Source organism: Dysidea avara, chromosome 11, assembly GCF_963678975.1.
Source record: "Dysidea avara chromosome 11, odDysAvar1.4, whole genome shotgun sequence".
Lineage (NCBI taxonomy): Eukaryota > Metazoa > Porifera > Demospongiae > Dictyoceratida > Dysideidae > Dysidea > Dysidea avara.
In genome coordinates this window covers 23367481-23376964 of record NC_089282.1, presented here as the reverse complement: position 1 = coordinate 23376964, position 9484 = coordinate 23367481, and the positions used below count along the sequence as shown (strand labels likewise).

The 9484-nt window shown below is 38.6% G+C and overlaps 1 long non-coding RNA gene across 1 annotated transcript; it reads right to left on the bottom strand.

Annotated features, from left to right (window-relative positions):
• Positions 1-1357: 1357 nt before the first annotated feature.
• LOC136239404 (uncharacterized) lies at positions 1358-5612 on the bottom strand. Its single transcript, XR_010693447.1, has 3 exons — positions 4669-5612; positions 3299-3370; positions 1358-1647 (listed from the first exon to the last, which is right to left on the bottom strand). It is a non-coding gene; the product is annotated as an uncharacterized lncRNA (long non-coding RNA).
• Between the last annotated feature and the right edge of the window lie 3872 nt (positions 5613-9484).

Below are 9484 nucleotides of genomic sequence, written 5' to 3'. Positions count from 1 at the left end.
CCACCCGTCACTTACGCTATCCCTCTAAACTCTGGAGCTGAACTCATCGTGTCACTAGTAACTACCACACAAGCAGTGAAGCAAATCCATGCCGATTGTTTCGTGATCGAGGTTGTCGACATCAAAGGGGAAGTTTCATTTTTTTTTTTATCGCATGCGGTTAGACGCAACCGCAGGTGTATGCCTTGCGTTCCTTTGTGCATTCCGAACATTGATCGCCCTGTTATCGCTTCAGTATTCAGGCCATACCTACTGGATCTTATGTTGCGCGGGCAAAACCTCAGAAAATTTGGGTAGGTAGGTCGATTTGATAATGATAATAATAATTAGTACATAATAGAAAATTAAAGTATTATGAACCATACAAAAAGAGCAACAACTACAAAAAACGTTAATGAAACATATAGGGTGTTCTGCAGCACCATAATGTATTGCTGTACAATGAATCAAACCTCTTGAATATAAGAACTATTTCGTTTGGAGTATATTCACCATTAAAGCTCAACCTTTTGAAGGGTTTAATCCCTAGAGGAGCCTGGTTATCCCAATAGCTGATTTTCACTAGCACATAAGGCTGCAGCACATGTTGCTGCAGACCTTCAGTGCTGGTCACTGTAAAGCATAAATACAATACATACGAGATTGACCATCTTGGCACACGTGATCCTATATCACGTGATTATCATTATCATTTCAGGTCATGAAAAAAGACAGTCGGTCGGGCCCGTGCAACATAAAATCCAATAGGTATGGCCTCACTCAATCACCTCAAGATTCACATCATCGATTTCACCATACATGATTACCCTACAGTCGTGATTTCAGCACCAAACGAAGTTTCAGTCGTCCTCAGTCGACCTAGAGGCCAAATACAAATCCCAGATTGTTGTTTTCCGCAATACTCGCTTGGCATGTAGGGCAATGTGTCTTTAAACTGTTCTAAAAGTTTCGTTCAGATTGAAACATTTGTTTTCGAGAATGGCTAGTTTGAAATTTGAATTTAGTCGCCCCCACGTCATTTGCTCTCTAAGAATTTTACTCGGAATTTAAAGAATGACGCAGAGCACAACTGCGGTCACTGGGTATTGATGAACTGGCGCTCTATGTAGTTAATCGGTACATATAGCCACCAAGAAGTGTGCTGCCATAGATTATAGTCCATAGATATAATCTATGGTGCTGCATACCATCCTTCGTTTTGAAATTAGTCGCCCCCACAAAATTTGTCCTCTAAGGGCGCGGCTTAAAGAATGACACAAGAGTACAACTGCGGTTACCAGTTGTTGACACAAGCTGTGAGTAATTAGCACATGTAGCTAGCTTAAAAGGAAGTGTGCAAAATCGCCTAATACAATTGTCACCATGCATTATTGCATTTTATAGCACCCCACACAAAATTACACATGTAATTACAACATACAGAGGAGACACATGAATACCAAACACTTTTCACAAAGAATTGTACAATAATGACTGTAATATAACTGCTATGCAAATGTTTTCCAGTGGCCCGCCATGGTAGCAAGTCTCACATGACGGCATGTATATTCATCCAAACACAATGGGAGTAACGAGTAAGTATGATGACAACAAGTTGGTATGACTCCATTTGTAGAATCCAGATGAGTGGGTGTGGCTCCAGTATGTCTAAACAGTTAACAAACATTCCTGTTATAAATGCGTGCTAGAGATGCAATATAATAGTATAGTATTTAAATGCAATAATACCAGGGGCAGATCCAGGGGGGGGGGGGCTTTGGGGGCTGAAGCCCCCCCCCCTTCATATTTAGGCTTTACTTGATCAATATGCTGAGTATTATAACGAAATTTTGTCTTAGCATAATTATATGATCACTAGTAATACAAATACTCATAAAACCACCTTATAAACATCTTTCCAAGGTATTATCAGTGGATTTATGCTAAAGTTTATGCAACAAGGACCTGGATCAGCATTGGAGGTGTACAAGATCGAGATACTCTAATAGAGCAGTCAGCTAACTACTCTAATAGAACATTCACTGGAAGCATGTAGTTGGTTCTGTTATGGAATTTTTCCAAATCTGCCTGCACCTATACACACAATGAAGTGAATTGGTCTGTTTAAAGGGCTTCATTCATCTACTTGTGTAGTTAATATGTATGGCAATACTTAATTCAGGTACACAATTTCCATTGAAAATGCTCTCAGATTTAATCTTGTATTGCTCAAATTTCAAAATTTTCCACTTTCAACATTATTATTCTAACATGCACCTATTCAGTGTTGTGCAATTGTGAGAGGGTGCATCATGTACTTGGTTGTCTGTACCTACCCAAACTTTCCATTAACAAAATGCTTCAGAGAGCCATACCTATAATCTAAAGGCAGTATATAAAATACCTACAGGCAGAAAATATTATGAATTTTATGTGGAAATGTTTCCAAATTGCAGTGTTTTAGCATCTATTTTTCAAAATTTTCCTGGGGGGGCATGCCCCCAGACCCCCCTAGTTCCAGCATGCTTTGCACGTTGGGAAGTGTGCTTCGCACACCTCTACCCAAGAGATTAGTACCTTGAATTAGCCCCCCCCTTTTATAAATCCTAGATCCGCCCCTGAATACATAGTCTCCATTGCATCACTATCAAACAACACTAAGCGGAGGATATTGTTGCATCTCTAGTATGTACACTCTATCAGTACAACCTGTCTTAATGGCCACTAGTATAGAAAGACAACCACTCTTGAAAAGCCAATTACAATTGAGAATTTATACACTATGTGACATAATTTTGAACTTATTGTACTTTTATGTATTCCTATATTGTAGTTGTATGTTTTCTGAGAAGTTGACTTCCTTTTTTGTGGTAATAATGATGTAATATCATGTGTGTAAAGTAGAATAATAGATTAACACTTTTGAAGAGAGTTAGTCGTAGTTGGAGCGATAATTGGCCGGGCTATAGCTAGTTATTATCACCATTCGTAACCGATCGTGAAAGGGTTTCTACCCGTTGACTACTGGATTTGGAACACACTATTACCTGCTGAATGAGTGAAGGTGGCAATAAACAAGTTCCACAGTAATTTATACACGTGATCTGATCCTGTATATTCTGTCAGTGGATGAGATCCACTTGGCCAGGACAAAATGTGACTCAAGTGTCCTGGATGATCCATACTCAACCAACTTATGACCCAGTGGCACAATGGAACTGACTATTTATAGAGAATACAATTATATTTATTTCTAAGATGTGTGGATGTGTGGACACATTACAACACATTACATGTACATGCAAGACATGCTACGTACTGTTTTAGCATTTCAAGTCACCACATTATACACATACCAGTCAACAATGCTTCATAGTGCCCATCAGTAAACCTGAAGAAAAGTTACGAAAAATAAAAATTCACATAAGTACAATGAAACCTCATTAATATGGCCAGCTGTGGGACCAAAAAATTTGGCCTGAATAACAAGGTGGCCTTATTAATGAGGTCATAAGTAATGCTTAGCTATATTTGGGACCTACTAGAGGTGGCCAATATAATGAGGTGGTCTTATTAAAGAGGTGGCCACTAAGTGGGGTTTCACTGTACATACAGTTCACAATATTGTGAACAATATTAATGGTTAACAATATACACTGAAACCTGCAGGTCACTTCTTGTGGAAGATTGCTCTCTACACAAAATGACACATTCAGAGATTGTATTTAGATGGATGATACAGTAACGCATTGTGACTTCAATACTCGTGATGTGTCACTGCTAGGCAGCAACCATATACACGGCACTGCCACATCACACTTGCTCGCACACACAATTTTGCTAAAGATTTTACAAATTGATAATTAAGGGGTGTGGCAACTAGCTGTTTCGCTCGCAAGACTGTGTGGCAGCTGTTTCCCTTCTGTACAAGTGGCCACCAAGACAGGTCCACTGTGGATGAAAGCCAGGCATTAGATATTTCATGTGTCGAAGACATTCCAGGGCTTCTGGTAGTCTCAAATCTCACCACAGTTTAACTCAGGCAGTGTTGTGGTCACCCTAAACTACTGGAATGCTGTGTTATGTTCATCTTATGCTTGGCTACTATATTGTAGAACTGAAATGGATACTCTGAAAAATATATCCTATGGATAATGACTTCATCACTTTCTTCATCAGGAGCTTATATAAGGACCAATAGTGAAACTTTTTACACTTGGGGCTGACAGTCAACTGCCTATGTCTGAAGCAGTGCTTTTGGTGCTCTAACAGATTGGCTGCCCCCTTGCTGCCAGCACTCACTGTCTCATACGCTGTCATACACTAAATCCATCTCTATAGCCAGTTAGAACAGCATGCTTCTTACCTTTTTTTAAGGCCGCATAATACAGCCACCTTTTTAAAAGGCAAGGTCAGAAAATTTTGTCCCTACGGCCTGAATAATGACCAGTTTTCACTGTACTATTAGTGATTAGTGATCATGGGGGATTATTTATTAAGATACTAAGATATACAAACGCTACAACCTCTAAATATAGCAGTAAATTTTTTACCCTGGTCCAATGTCTCGTAATAATCGTGACTTCGTGAGAGACTCTACTGTGACAAATACATGTTTATCATGATATGTGCTAATCGCCTTTTTACAATTAAGTTTTACAACACAAATACATGTATAGTTAAACTCACCAATTGTGACTAAATCTCTTCAACACGAAAAGACAAGTAATGAGACAACCTTGGAGACAACAGCCACACAAGCCTATTCTGGTGCGTTTATTTAGTAGTAATATAAATTTTAAAGGCGTTTATTTACAACAGGACATAATTACGCGCCCCTCTATTGTCTCTGTACATACTTGCCTTTTCTTTACTATTCTCATTTCACAAGATCTCTTGGCAGGGGCGTAGCTTCTTCACTTGAATTAGTCAATGCTGGAAGTAGATCGAGATACTCTAATAGAACAGTCACATTTCTACAAGTGCCATATTTTTATATTGTAAAGTCTGTAAGTAGCTAGTAATTTAAACTATACAATCCGATGCTAAGCAGAAGTTGTAACTATGCTAAATATTGATTGTTGTGTTACAGCTGTTTTGTGACTGCTCTAATAGAGTATCTTGATCGTTTCAATGTAGTACAAGATGAAAAAGGCAAAGTGTTGTTAAGGGTTTACTAGTTAAAATGGGTGCTAGTTGACTGCAGTTGCATGCCACTAACAGGGCCGTCCAGAGAAATTAGAGGGCCCAGGGAAAAGAGTTAAAGAGGGGCCCAGGGGCAAGGAAGGGTCTAGATCCTGACTGCTCTATTAGAGTATATCGATCTTTCTTTAAACAGGTATTCAAGTGGCCCCTTTCGGGCTGTGGTAGGGGGCAAAATACCTCAGTTACCCCCAATGTTGGCGGCCCTGGCCACTAAAATTACAGTTATATTTTAATATTCTGTCACTGTAATCTGGGGTTTCTGTCAAAACCATGGAAACTCACCTACTGTTATCAACAGTGCATTGCTTATTCTAACAAAAAGTATTGAAATCCCATCCAAAAACAGCTTATAGCTGTAAAAAAAGTGCGCGTCCAAGTAAAGCAGAGTTAACTGCGACAAAAAGTAATGATATCATAATGCGGCCATGTGCGAGGTGTGCAAGTTGTAAAATTAATATTAGCTAATCAGATAATACAATGTTATTGTTAAAGTGTTAATGAGAACTATGTGATGCTGCTAGTTTTTAAGTGTGTGAGCATCTTCATAAATGCCACATAAATTTAATTCTCAATAAAGCAATGTGTATAGATTCTCTGATAGTAATAAATAGTTTGAGTTTGGCCGCCTTTCCTGTATACAGCAATGCTACGAACAAAGGAAAGGTGGCCAAACTCAAACTATTTATTACTATCAGAGAATCTATACACATTGCTTTATTGAGAATTAAATTTATGTGGCATTTATGAAGATGCTCACACACTTAAAAACTAGCAGCATCACATAGTTCTCATTAACACTTTAACAATAACATTGTATTATCTGATTAGCTAATATTAATTTTACAACTTGCACACCTCGCACATGGCCGCATTATGATACATTACTTTTTGTCGCAGTTAACTCTGCTTTAGGCCACTACAATGAGATAACTTGTTTCTCATCAACCGCCCGCACCAAAATTTTCTTTTGCCCATGCGCACTCATTATTGCACGAGATTGCAACATGGCTTTTTATGAGTGTTGTGGTAATGGGTTTATCACGTAGAAAAGCACTATTTCCATGTACAACTGCAATTCCATTGAGATACAGACACCATTTATGAGTGTTTTTTACTTCTGTGTTGACTAGAATGCTTTCTGGAGTACCAACAACCACCAAGGCATCAACAATGAGTTCTACAGTGTACATTAGACTTAACAGGGGCGGATCCAGGCGGGGTTCAAAGGGTTCCATGGAACCCCCTTTTGAAAGAGCCTTTCTTACTCGAGATACTCTAATAGAGCAGTCAAATCATATTGGTCGAAACATTAATAGACTCTTTGTTCCTAGAGTAAACAACAATTATGGGAAAAGAAGTTTTTATTACAGGGGAGCTATGATATGGAACAGTTTACCATCAACTGTTACTGAAGCAACCAACTTATCTAAATTTTTACGGTTATATCATGATAAATTTAGTTGATTGTATCTGTGTAGTTTTGTGTACTGTTCTTTGTATACCCTTTTGTGTTGTATGTTTATGTATGTATGTATGTATGTATGTATGTATATATGTATTTGTGTATGTATGTATGTATGCTTGTTTCGCAGGGCTCCACTGAAAATCAGCGTTTTTCACTGAGTGGAATCCCTGTTTAAATATTACAATTACAATTACAATTACAATACTCTAATGGAACAGTCACAGTAGTCTTAAGAGGAGCAGTGTAGCAAGCTATATATCTAGCTATAAAATTAGGAAATATAGTTGGTAAGGGCATCTATGATGAGGGGGGGGGGAACTATTGTCAGCAGGTGATGACCTTTGTTTTTTTTTTGGTCTTCGACTTACAGCTAGGCTGAAGTTGCAATTCCAAAGTGGAACCACCCTTTTTTAAAGTCTGGATCCGCCCCTGGACTATACACTAGCATTGGTACCATGACCTGCATGCACTATGTGTAGGGCCATCATATCTAAGAGTCATAGTAGCTTTAGTGTTGCTACTTTTGCTACAAGCTTGCACAGCCCCTCCCCCTAATAAGACTGACTAGCCTACACGTGCTAACACTGCTGCTGTTGCTGTTGCTGCTGTACTGGGGCTTGGTACATGACTCCAAGACTGGTGGAACTCTCGTAAAGGACTTGAAAGTTTGTTACTGAAGTTGAAGTTTATGTGCACTCGGAGTTTTACCCTCAGTGTGTAACAGTGCTTGGCGTGCACCCTGCCAATAACCTAAAATAAAGGATTATTATACTGGTTTTGTACAAAGTTTTAATATGCTATGGCTTTGTGCAATAATGAGATAATGAGATAACCCGCCCGCCCGCGTTACTCTGTGGGAAGTTGATGAGAAACAAGTTATCTCATTGTAGTGGCCTTACTTGGACGCGCACTTTTTTTACAGCTATAAGCTGTTTTTGGATGGGATAGTCATTTGCCCCTCGAAATATTTAGGCTATACGGTAATATAGCTACACCCCTTTTTTATGTACTAGGTGTCTGGTAAATGAGATAGCAGAGGCGCTTACGCGCCTCTACTATCTATGGCTTCTAGCTACTATCGATGATTAGGCATTCCAGTATCCGAGATTTTTAATTTAAAAAATGCTCCGTATATTCCCAATAGAACCCTGGCACAAAATAACAGCTTGTGTTTAACTTGGGATTGCTCCGTTGTCCGACCTCCAATGAGGATGAAAATCGCTGTGGGGTTTGTCCACACGCTGATCATCATGAAAATCTTAGTTTTATCGTGCGCGTTACATATAAGTAAGTTTTGTGTTGTTTTGTAATCTTTTCAAGCCTTGTAATGTATGTAGAATACTTTAAAATTTAAAAAAACGTACTGTCGGGTGGAAGGTAGTCATTGGTGCTTACTTTAAAGTGTGTAATTACTTCACTCGGGTTAGCGATTTTCAGCTCCAGAGCAATATTCTGATGGCTGTGTCATCAGCTCAATAGTATAAACCACTTCAAAGTCGGCACAATAATGCCATAATTGAAACCACAACTCCTCCTTAGGTATTGTTGCATCATTGTGGTACCTCCACTTTAGTTGTTCACCTTTATAAGTTGTTAACTTGATGTTTTTACTAAGTTGAGATAGCCACTTGCCTATGGGTATACACCATTGTATTGAGAAGTGTGCAGTAGGTGAAACATATTTGCTCACCACAAAGCATACAAAGATCGCTAAGATCCGATATGATCTGAAGTTACTCTCATTACATGTATATACAAACTTGCAGCTAGAAGTAACTGCAGTTTCAAGACAGTCCAGATTGTTAGATGGCTTCCTGATTCGATTGTGCCATTTTTCCCTTTAAAATGTATGGGGAGCCCTGGAGAAAAAATGTACCTTTTTTCAGTTTTTAAGCACTGTGCATGCCAAAGTAGCTAATTCCAACCCAACAAACTATATATTTCTGAGATTGGCAATCAATACTCTATCTATTGAGCATATAAAAAGCCCATTTTTCCAAATTTTAAAATTGGGCTGGAATGCCTACTATGATATCATTGAAGGGGGCAAGCCTGTACTGTGCAAATATTAAATATTTCGATGGGGAAAATTTTTGCGGTTTTGGGAGTTATCAGCGAAAATTTTATCCGTGAAATATTTAGACCTCCATACAGTCTAATACATTTTGGGAGTGTTTGCAAATCTAGAATTTTTTTTTTTTTTTTTTTTTTTAGCAGCATTGCTCAACCTTGAAAAATGTGCTCCTTGAAATATTTAGGCTATACAGTATGAAGTGATTATATGTGGAAGAGCACTAAATATAAAATTAAAGAGCTGTGCCATCATTTTGTTTGAGCTGTCAGTTGTTACCAATACTAAGTACCATCTGTCAGCTGCTAACAGCAGAAAGATCACTATAGCCAGGAGCTCATTATTACTGGACCTTTAATGTACTGGCCTGTTTGCCCAGCTTATTACATTTGAGATTGGTTGCTTAGGGCACTTTTCACCTGCAACACAGACCAACGTATCTCATGCTTAAAAGTTTCCATCCAGAGCTATTAAAGCATTGTTTGACCAAGCTGCCAGAATTGCAATATCCTGCTCATACTGAATCTTCAATGCTCACTCCTCAGAACTGTGGGACCTGACAGATCTGTTAAACTAATTAAAAATTGATGTATGTGTGTGTGTGTGTTTGCCTTGCCAGGGCTCCAGCTGCTTTACAAGCTCCTTGGTATCCCTGCATCTAGGCCCCTTATTTAATTCCTGTACATTTGTCTTGAACCGTAAGACATATTAATCAAAATGACACGGACTAGTGATAGACAATAGATTCTGAACATCAATATCAA